Genomic DNA, 11983 nt, shown 5'->3' on the forward strand with positions numbered 1-11983 from the left:
CTATCTTAAAAAAATCAAGAAAAAAGGCTTGCACTTGGGATAAGGTTCGGGTGACTGCACTTTTTAATAAATACTAAAAAATCAACAATTTCTGATAATAAACGACAATGAAGATCTTCACATCTAATGACGTGGTCGCCATCTTGATTTGACGTTTCAGTCCGCCATTTTGAATAACTGTCAAAATTTAAAACTTGTCCTATTGGGCTGAAATTTTAGTATGTTGTAGCTCATGTAAATACCTTTTCAAAATGTATCTTTGTTCCAACTCAGGTCGAGCAATTACCTAAATACAGAGGCTCAGAGTTTTAAATTTTGAAATATTCATATTTTGACGATCTTTATTTTCTAATCCTGAATTTTGAAACCTAAACGAAATGCCTCAGTAACCATTAAAGATGGTTGAGGCTTTTATTTTATATATTTATTTACTCTTACATAATTAAAAAAATAAATGAAAAATGCATTAATTTATTTATTTAATATTCTTTTCTCATCTTTGCAAAAACAGTTCTTCAGATCGTCAAATAATATGCTGTTATAAACAAAAACATTACTTTTCTTTTTTTTTGTTTATTAGATCTCATCGCCTAACGATAGCGCTGCCTTTTTTGTGATGGTTTCGACGAAAGAAGCTCCGTGTAGTTCTGTATTCATGAAAATGTCAAAATTTCGATCTTGGAGCCCCAGTATCTAGACAATCTCTTGAGCTACGTCGTATTTTATATATGTTCTGAAAAGGTCTTGACATCAGATAGAACATACTGAAATTTCAGCTCAATCGGATGAGATTTTTGTTTTGACAGTTATTCAAAATGGCGGACAGAAACGTCAAATTAAGATGGCGACCATACCATCTTGTAGATCTCAGTCATTTTATCTTAAATTACCAAAAAATGGATAATTTTTAGCCAAATACTTATGTAATAAAGCATTAGAAAGATCATTATAAACAATTTTATAACATAAATCATGCGTTCTTAGGAAGATAATAGTGAAAAAAAATATTTCAATAAAAATAATGAACAAAATCGAAATGCCAGATTCTAGCCAGATAAATTTATGAATTATTTATAGGGAAAATGATTATAATTAGATTCTGAAAAACTAACTTTCAGAATGTAAGTTGTTATTTAAGATTTTGAGACATTTTGGTATCTGGGCTATACCTCTAGTCTGAAAACCACTTATCGGTGGTCCTAAGAAGTTCTGATGTTCTGAAGGGTTGTAGCATTTACGATACTTTTCCATGTTAGCAATTTTTAATTTTTTATATTTTAGATAAGAATATTTGTGATTTTAAAATTCACTTTTGCCCTTTTATAGCTCTGGTTTTTTTCTTGGGTTTCGGAGGTTTAGTTTTTTTTCAGTGGAGGCTTTTAAACCCAGCTTAACATATCAAAATTTAAGACCAGTCAATTATATTTATGGATATTGCAACCCGAGGTTTAGAAAAATAAATAAATAAACGTGGAATAGTGAAATAATTTCAAAAGGTTCATTAGAATTTAATAGTTTACTACTGCATTTATTAATTGTTTATAGATATATGTGAAAGGGGGCTCTTATACATTGAAGACTATGTTTACTAATATTTTCATAATTTATTCTTCTACGTGAAAGTTGTGCAAGCTATAAGAGAATTATTTTTAAAGAGTAGGGGAAAGTACTCTCCCTTCGAACGTTCATGCCTTCGAATAACGTGAATTTTCTTTTATTTTTTCTAAGAGACTTACATTTCTTTTAAATATTGGTTAGCTTCTTATCAATTATTTATAATTATATGATGTGTAAGTCTTAAGAAAATAAAAGAAAATTCACATTATTCGAAGGCAAGAGCGTTTGAAGGGAGAGTAAGAGTATGTTCCCCCTGTCTACTAACAAAATTTATTTTTTAAAGCATTCATAATTTAATATCTATGTATAATTAATAGACTAAAAAGTTATCTAATTGCAAGACAAATTAAGAGTTTTTTTTAAACTTTGTTTTAAGATTTTCTTTTTTGGAGAACTATTACAACTTGTTTAATATTGGGAAAATAATTTAAATTATGATTTTCTTTGTTTTGAAATGACAAATTTTTAACAAAAATTCCCTAGTTCAACACCAAATAAAATCCAATGTACGTTTTTCTTTATCCAGCCGCCTTTCGTACTGGTTTACAAAATTATTTATAAATTAAATATTCACAGAAAATGAGTTTTCTTTGAGCATACAACAAAAGTTTCGCGCAAGTTTTTCTCAACTGCTTAATGGACACTGAATGAAAAATTTATGTTAATCTCGACATGATAATAACACAATTTAAATAAATAGGGGAAACAGAAGACAAAGAAGAAAAAAATAGAAGCCCCCGGGCCTGTGAAGATGAGGGTGAAAGGATGCATGCTGTGCTGAAGGAAATGCGAATGGGGAGGAAAAAAGAAATCAGTGAGAAGAAAAACTCATTCTCAGAGGAACGCCTTTTGATATGGAAAAGCGTGAGTTGCAACAAACGCGGTGTATTGAGTGAAGTCTTCACTCGAAGCTCCCTCATCCATTGAGAGGTTCAGTAACGGATATGGGAGAACATAAATAAAACCGACAAGTGATGATAGTGATTTGCTCTGTGTTGATTTTTGTTCGACAAGATAAATGATAAATAAAGGCAGTTCCATCGAGATTGGGTGGTGTATGTGTGTAGTAGAGCTTGTGGAAGTTTCTTTTTGTTGGGCGATTATTCACAACACCCACTCCCCCGTCCTTCCAAGAGCGCCTTTCTTCCAACGCAAATAAAAGGAATACGCAAGAGAAGAAAATGTGCTATGTTGCAAGTCATTTACATTTCCCAACGAAATGTTGGTAGCTCTTTCCTTGAGTGAAGAAATTCTCAGGTCGAAAGGACCTAGTGATCGAAGTCGAAAGCACAACTTTCGAAATTCAGGCGTTTGCGCGGGAACTTCCCCCACTATTTATCAACTGGATTTGGTGGGGATACTTTTGAGCCCCACCAAGATTTCCCATTTTTTCGGCTGGTCTTCGAGTCTAGACCACGAAGATCCACCCTCAGTACATTCCAGACTGCAACGCAAGAACCACACAATGCTCATGCTAATTCTGTAATACATTTATCGAAAATTTTCGTACATCTAATTATCAAAGCACAAAAATCCCAAATGGTACATTAGTTTTCGGTATAGTATTTTCAAGAACTTCCGACTGAAGTCAAAGAACCAATGGCAAAAGACAACACTAGGTATTTGAAATGAATTGTGATTCAGTCTTGTGAAAATTAGTTCCATTTTTCCATTCTCTTTCTCTTTCTAGCTATCAATTGCATTTGAGAAACCAATTACTTTTCCTATTTTCATCCTATTATTGTAAGTTCACTGAACTTACAGAGAATGTGATAATGGTTCTTACTTATTTAGCTATAAAGATTTTAAAAAACACTGCCACACTACTAAAAGAAACCACATAGGGTGAATTATACCAATATCAAGATAAAAAGTTCCATCATAAATACTAACCTAATAGCACTTCTTATCGTCGTAAGTCTCATTAAAATATCTTACGAAGGCAATGTTATGGAAATAGAGCTCTTACTCTTAACTAGTCTAAGTAAGAAAACTCCACTTTTCTAAGTTATTGATCACTTAATCACAACTTATGAACTACAATGTAGTCAGAAGTAAACATGTATGGAACAACTTATAGAATAATGATGGAGCTATTTGGTATTTTCATGACTTTTCACAGAATAATAGTATTAGAAACTTTCAGAATATTTGAATTCCATGAGTTATATATTTAAATTTATTAGAGTACCAACTGGAGAAAACAAAAACGGTAACAAAGCATTCCAACTTTGTGGAATATCCGAACTCGTGACTTTAAAATTCTGCCCATAAAATTAATGAAATGTTACCAATGTTACTAATTGTTTCGATGACGCATTACTTAGCGGTAAAAAATCGTTTTTATGAGTCTAAACTTCACACAAGATTTTTTCAATTCGAATAAATTATTTGTATTACAACCGATTGAAACTGATTTATTCACTTCAAAATTTGTCCAAAGTTGTAAAAAAAATGAATTTTGGCGTTTTTATTTTCGGATAAAAAAATACAATTAATTTATAATTTCGTGGTTGAAATGCGTGTGAAAGCGATTTAATTTATCCGATTTTCCAAGACCTTTTAAATGTAATCAAACAGGTTAAAATCGGTTTAAAAACATGTTTTTTAAAAGCTGTTGATTGATTTTGGAAAAGTACTCATTGGGATTGAGGATTAGTCATTGCTCTATTTGGGTGAAATGTAAGCCTATTATGCAACTTCTGGAAAAATAGATTTTAGTAATGGTGAAACTTATGGGCATGATGAAAATGTGAAGGTAATAAGTTACTTATCTCTAAACATTTGGCCTCTGGCACTCATCCGACTGTGCGTCACTCCGGCTTGGAGTGACAAACAGCAAAACTTCATTATTATTAAAAGTTTAGTTTTCAAATGTATATATACATATCAAAAAAGGTCCACTAAAAATTATGTGAGAAGTTAAAAAATAAGAATACACAACTCAAAATAGAGAAGTTATGAATATGTTCCTCTCTCTGTGAAGTCGGGTAGAAAAAGAAAACAAAATTAAAAATATTTATTTACTATCCTCCTTTTACTATTCCAAAATCATGTTTTTTAGAATTTTGACTAGAAAAGGTGTAATTGATGTTTCATAATTACGAATTCGGATATATTTTATAATATTGTTCAAACTATTTATTATTTATTTTATTTCGATGTACCGGGCTTTTATTGCCATTTTGTATATTGTTCAGTTTACAAATTTATTATTCAGTTTATAATGTTTCGTGAAAAATGTCCATTCAGGCGCTTCAATCATTTGCACCGGGCGGGACTCGAACTCACAACTGTGACAGTCGAGTCGGGGGTCATACCGCCCAAGAGCCGAACGCTTTTACCAATTACACCACGGACCCCTATTATTCAAACTAATTAAAGTCATAAAGACAAAACGGAAAGTGATGGAAATGTAGTTTGACCATTATTTCTAATATAATTACGCTAAGCCGTCTCTCGGTTAATCCTCAGGTCTGTCAAAGCCCCTACACCCAGGATTTAGGATCAGGGATTAGCGTTTCTTTCGCAAATAAATGTGTACAACTTAAATTGCTAGAATGCGTCAATTGGAGTGTAACTTCACAAAGCACTGTATTTTTCTTATTTCAAAATAAATTTTATTGTAGTGAACGTGAAAAAGTCAGAAATATTTCCATTTTTGAGAATCTTATTTAAAATTTTTTACATAGGGTAAGTGTGCTAAATTCCGGCCAGTTTGCAATTCCGGCCAGTTTGCAATTCCGGCCAGTTTGCAATTCCGGCCACCTTTTTTGTTCCTCGAATTTTCATGAATTTTTAGTTTTTACATACTCCAGAGATTATACAATGAAAAAGAATAACAAAAAATGTAAGCTTCGACAAACTAGATAACGTGAAAAAGACATTGAAAGAATTCCTGAAGGGCAAGGAACTATGAGAATGAAGGTGGCCGAAATAGAGCACCAAAGCTATGTCTACATTTTTATTCATTTTAAAATGTATTAAGAGTGATTTTAAAGTAAATAAAGACGATAAACTTTCTACAAGGTTCTAAGCAATACTCTTTAAGTAGAAGGAATGAAAAAAGTCAATTTCTATTAACTATATTACATTTCAAACTTGAGACTTTGGCGCTTGCATGCAACTATGCCGAAATTGGGCACACTTACCCTAACTATCTTTGGTTCGGACTACGGACGGTTTTAAGTCTATTGATGAACACATCGCACGCTGCCCGAACGTGAGCTTCCGAAATGTAAGTCCATTGACGATAAACGGCTAGGTTCAGCTCATCGAAACTTTGGTTATTTTTTTTATTCCATACGGAAAAGACGAGAGAAGTTGCATCCAACGACCGTGGAGGTCATTGTGTGCTTGACATGAACAAGGAATCGTAACTTTTTCAAGAATCTGTTAATGGGCTGATCTTAATGGCCTTGTTCTCAATCCTGCTAAATCTCAAGCCTTAATTATTCACACCAGGTGGAGGAATCCTGACCCTCACCCACTGTATCTCTCCAATGAGGTGATTCTTTTCACTTCCAGGGCCCTGGGAATCATTTTCAATGAAACTCTTACTTGGTCCGATCATGCGGCTGAGATTTGCAGGAAAGTCTTCCTTACCTTGCGTACTTTGCGACGTTAACAGTCCTTTACGCCCCAGGGCACTAGGCTTCTCTAGTTAGAACTCTAATTGTCCCTTTTTCACGTATGAGGCTGAACTATTTTTCAGTCCTAATACTGAAACGCAGAATTGGCTGAACAGAGCTTTCAACTCCTGTGTACGGTACGGTTTCAGCAAGTTTGATCACATTTCTCCTTGGGTGGATTCAATTCTTGGTCTTGCACTTTTTCCTTACCTGGAGACTCGTGCTGTTGACTTTGTCTGACGGTTGTGAGTGTTGGAGTGCCACGGTATCTCGCGGAGCTTGTGGTGGCTGGTTCAACCACTAGGGCTTCGTGTCTCCGTGTGCCTAGTTCAAGTAGTCGCATTCTCCGCAATGCCCGCAATTTGTTGAAGAAATCGTTCTCTGGAATGGTTTGCCTCGCGAGCGGAAGAGGGACCTTATCCTTAGATTTGTGGCTGCCACGAATTCCTCGTGTTCCACATGAGCTGTTCTTGAAGATAATTTTTTTTTTGTATCTCCTTTGTACAGAGGACAGATTGTCCTAGGGGGGCGACATTAGCTCTGAAAAATGCGACCAGTTTTAGTGTAAATTTTTTCCTGTTTTCGTACACATTCCACGAGATATCTTCAAAACTAAGTAGATTGCCAATTTGGGGTTTTCGGTTTCCACTTCGTTATTAAATTAGCTTTTATTTTGTATTAGTATTTTTTTGCTAATTCATTCTATAATGACAGAAAACAGCTAATAAACTCAAAAGTTTTTTCGGCGCGCTAGAAACATATGGGAAACATAGGAAATGTCATGCCCCTAGATTGTCCTATAAATTGAATTGAATTGAATTGAATTAATTCGCCTGTTATTTCTGAGCTGGTTTCGAGTTTTGTGAAAATTTTTAGTATCTGTTACCGACATTTTTGTACGCCCGCTGATTCTGAACTCCTTCCAGGATAATTTTCCGATACACATTGCCATTAATTTGCCGCGACAGTCCAAAATCCCCAGTGGAAAGCGATAATTTGGCGTAGAGCTCAAAATTCAACTTTGTTAAAAATTATCCAATTACTCTATGTTTATATTCTTCCATTTCCTAAATTCTTATTAAACATTTTTTAGGCATTTTTTGTCTTATAAGTGAGTGGATGGTTTATCAAATTGGTTATTGAAGTGATAGTTTGCTAATAATTACCCCTTAACTAGGGGTTACTCAAGATCGAAAATTTGTTTCCATACTCTGTTATTCCACGTAATTCTAATGATTCCAGATGTGTGATATTCTTAATAATTCAATTCAGCATTCCGGTTATACTAAATTATTCCATTTTGTGATTCTGTTTCCATCCGACATGTTCGAATTTGTCGAGCTTCAGATGTTGATAAATACGATCAATTTCACTTGTTTTTGGAGTAAATTAAACTTTTCTTTCTATTCTATTTCTAAACAATTCGTCTTTTCCAAACATTTATAAGTTATATTGTTAACATAAAATGCAACTATTTGGGAAAGAAGTTTAAAGTTGCTGTTGTTATATAATATTCAGCTATATTTATTTTACTGTAATTAAGTATACCTCCAATTTTTATTGTTTATCGTGGAATACCTTATTAGTTGAGATTCTTAATAATCTCACCTACTATAATCCTAACAAAATTTCATGTCCTCCGATCACGCCCAAACTTAGCCAAAACGTGTTTTGACACTTCCTGATCACGAATATATGGGTGGCTAAAAACCGTTCCCGTCCGTCCGTCCGGTCTTTGGAGCTTAATAGCTCCTAAACTAAGAAAGATATCGACTTGCAGTTTTTGGCAAGGGTTATATATATCGTGTGAAAATTGCAACTTGGTGCATTGACCCCCCACCCCCACCCCTCCTTCCGCCATTTTGAATACCCACCTTTTTTGTTTTCTCAATAGCTCCGTCCCTATGGCATCGATCGGGCTCAAATTTTAGTATGTTATAGCTGGGTCTTAGAGCTTTCGATCAATACCAAACTTAAGCGCCCCCGACCGCCCTGACCCGAGCTATAAGGGTCTAAAAAAATTCTCAAGTTTATAAAACTACCGCTAGGGCCGCTATTGTTAAAAAGAATATTTTTCTATTTTCTAAGTTAAATAACTCAAAAATTCCATTGTGCATCGGGCTGAAATTTTAGTATGTTGTAGTCGCTGATTATACCTATCAAACAAAAAAATACTTAAGTCCATCCATAACCTCTGACCCGAGCTATAAGGAGTCAAAGCTCGAAAATTGATCGGCTTCTATCTCCGGTTCTAATTAACATTTTGAGCTAAATTTTGGGTTTTTGGTTTCGTCTCGATGAGCACTTTCAGATGAGATTTCAAAAAGTTACCACAGGTGGCGTTGCGATAGCGTCAAAATTCATCAAAATTCAAACTCATGAGTTAATTGATATTTTGGTTAAAATAAAAAATTTGTATAATTTTACGAATTTGATTCAAGATGACTATGAATGGCGTCCCCCAACTTCAACTCTAAATTGAATTTGCATGGATTCCGAGTTAGCTCACGTTAAGAATGTCACCTACATAAGCCGGTTAGGATTATCTGTCCCTTTCCATCAGAAATGCCATTTGTTAATGTTCTTTGAAAATTGAAAAAAAGTGTGTCATTATTTCAAACTTGAGTAACACCGGTAACACCCCTTGCCTTAACTTTTCAGAACAGCTACTGACCGTCCATATAGAATGAAGTCGACCTTAAGAATATAGTGTCTAACTCACGAGTTCCTGAATTCTAAAATTGCAAAGCAATTTTGACTTTGCCACCCTTTTAAATTTAATGTTTGTTTTGGAGTTGGGTTTACTTCAAATCCTATATATATGCACTTCTTAAAATTTCCTCATAAAAGCTCAAAACCATTTTAGAAATTAAACTAAATCTTACTCCCAAGTTTATCAAAGAACTACCAACTTTCTACACCACGTATTCTGCCTTGAGACCGAAGTTGTAACATGTCCATTTCCGAAAGACAACGAAGAGTCTGAGGCCAGTTACCGCACTGGGCGTTACTCCTATATCTTGCATGCAGAGATGCTTGGTATGCCTTTGTTACCAGCTTTATCGGTACTTCCGTGAGAGAGGCACTTTGCCACCCATTGGGACGCTTCGCATACGTGCGAAAGACAGTGCAGATCCTCGAGATTAGCATATGCATATACGGAGACACAGTGGGAAAGATTGTTTTCCCAAGAAAATTGCTTTTCACATTTCTTTGTCTTATGTATACACTGCTTCTTGGGCGGAGGAGGAAAATGGATGGTTCACTATATAAGATGTAGAACTGGGGTAGGGTGGGCTCTGGAGAAGATGGCACTACCATCAAATGCAACTGAATGCTCGGGTGCATTTGGCAGAAAGAATTTATTTCAATTTGTCGAATTTATGCTCAAGTGAGGTTTGGTGTGAAATGTGTGCTGAAATTTTTTTTTAGATTGATGCGTTGAGGATTTTGCATTGGTAGTGCCTGATGAGAAAAACCGATGATGTCTTCTTCATTGCCAATCGAGCCCAGCGGATGGGGGTGGATGATGACGATAGTACCAGAAAAGACAAAAAAAAGAAGTATATGTATATAAAATGTGGGGTTGATTGTGAGAAAAAGACTATCAGATCAATGGCAATGTATATGTGGCTTGTTGTGTGAAAGTATTTATATTGGAAGATTTCCCAATTTCCTCTTTTGCTACTTTACCACGTCCTCCGACTTCGATCCCGTATCGCTGTGTGGAGTTAAGTGGAAAAAGGGAGCGAGACCGTGAGTTGGTTGGGTGAGGGTGGGGGTAGTTTGGGCTATGTGGAAGGGCCAAGAGAAAAAGAAAGTAAGAAAGAGGAAGTGCGGAAGCTTTAGCTGAAAGAGATTGGTAAAACTCCTAACACTGATCAAACTGTGTAACCTTTTCTCATTTTTGCCCACCCACATATGTATCGACCCTCCTTCCAGAGAGCTTCAAAAGGCCACCGTGGATAGAAGATGAAAGAATGGTTGGGGTATGGTGGAAAAGTCCTCATAAATTTCCTCATGTGCGAAAGCTTTATTATGTTCCTTTTATGTTTCCGAGACTTGTTCGCCAAACACTGGAATGCGCCACATTATATGGACCAGAAGAGTTGTAACTTGTATCTATACCATAAGAGCCAAATATATTGCTAAATGTGTCTATATGCATGTATTTATTTACTGATAAATCAGCACCAGGAGAAGAATTAGTAAAGCAGTTAAGATGCTATCCGGTGCTATGTACGGAAAAGTTGTAAATTTTCCACATATACAAAATATTACTACAAACTCCATATGTATGAGTGAAAATTCCAAGAGCAGATTGAGCGTAAAATACAATGAGTCAAGACTTTATATCCTTTTCCATAACCGCTTTAAAATTTAAAATGTACCACAGCAATTTTCCATATGACGACGGCAAGAGAACGGCAAGCCTCCCTTTAGCTATTTCAAAAGCACACCTTAAGAGCGTATAGCCTAGCATTTCTATTGTACTATTCCCAAGGAGTCATAAAATCAGCTTTATGAAAAGCTCTCCTGTAAATTTTTCAACAACTCATTTTAAAACTTATTCCACTGAAAGCAGTCTCGTACGCTAAAGAATTGATTTCCAATCTACTCATTGAATTGATTCTCTGTACATTTTCCTCAAACAAAAGCATTTCTTCTTGCTTTAAACTAATTACAAGATAAATGGGGTAGATTGGTAAAAAGAATAGTTTGATTTCTTATTTAGACACCATTTATAAGCTTTATAAGTTTCACTAATTTTGCGATTGGATTAAGCAGTAAAAAGAGTTGAGTAGAATATATTTATTCGTTTTTTGAATTTAGTTTTGTTTTTTTTTTCTTTTACCTGTGCTTCAGACCTTAGGCTTACCCTTATGCCTTAACTGCAGTCATTTCTCAATACGCAATATTTTTAAGATTTTTTTTTATTGATCCGGTTTCAAGAAGCCTCCTCACCAACCAAGCCATCTACTCGACTCTAGCTTCTTCTTGGCATGGAAATTGTTGGTATGTCCGCAATTTTTTTTGCGACAATTGGTGACCCTGGGATGAGGCCGGATATAGCACTTGCGGCAGATCATTTTGTCGCAATTGTACTTCTGGGCCAGAATCCTCAAAGATGGATCGATGATGCCACCATGGAGACGCAACACGAGATGGAGGGTGCTCTCCTTCTGAATATTGTAGTCCGAGAGTGTATGGCCATCCTTAAGCTGCTTTCCGGCAAAGATGAGATGCTGTTGATCTGGAGAAATTCCCTCCTTGTCCTGAATCTTTGCATTCACATTTTCAATGGTTATTGAGGGTTCTACTTCCAATGTGATGATTTTCTCCGTAAGTCTTCACAAAGATCTGCATTTCGAAGAGATTTAGCTTAACGTGGAGAGAACCTTAAAAAAGCACTCGACGATATCGGATTTTCAAAGATCAAAGTTTAACCACTTTGGAGGGCCAATTTTTCACTCAATTTGCTTAAATTTGTTTTTTTTTAAGATCTTGAAATTTCCAATCCGACTGCATTGAACGAACTTAAGCGGTGATGAGGCGGTATAGCACCCTAATTAGTGTATCTTTCTGAAATATTTTTCGTAAATCTCTTTTATTTGTGCAGAAGCTTGTAACACGATTACATAAATAATAAAAATAATAATAATGGTGGCACAACGTTCCATAGAGGAGCTAGGCCTTCCCACAAGAGGAGTGCGGGACATCCATTTATTATTTTT

The 11983-nt window shown here is 35.3% G+C and overlaps 1 pseudogene; it reads right to left on the reverse strand.

The window, feature by feature from the left end:
* Window positions 1–11209: 11209 nt before the first annotated feature.
* LOC129797869 (ubiquitin-60S ribosomal protein L40-like) lies at window positions 11210–11636 on the reverse strand (annotated as a pseudogene).
* Between the last annotated feature and the right edge of the window lie 347 nt (window positions 11637–11983).

The sequence above is a fragment of the Phlebotomus papatasi genome, chromosome 1 (assembly GCF_024763615.1).
Source record: "Phlebotomus papatasi isolate M1 chromosome 1, Ppap_2.1, whole genome shotgun sequence".
Classification (NCBI taxonomy): domain Eukaryota; kingdom Metazoa; phylum Arthropoda; class Insecta; order Diptera; family Psychodidae; genus Phlebotomus; species Phlebotomus papatasi.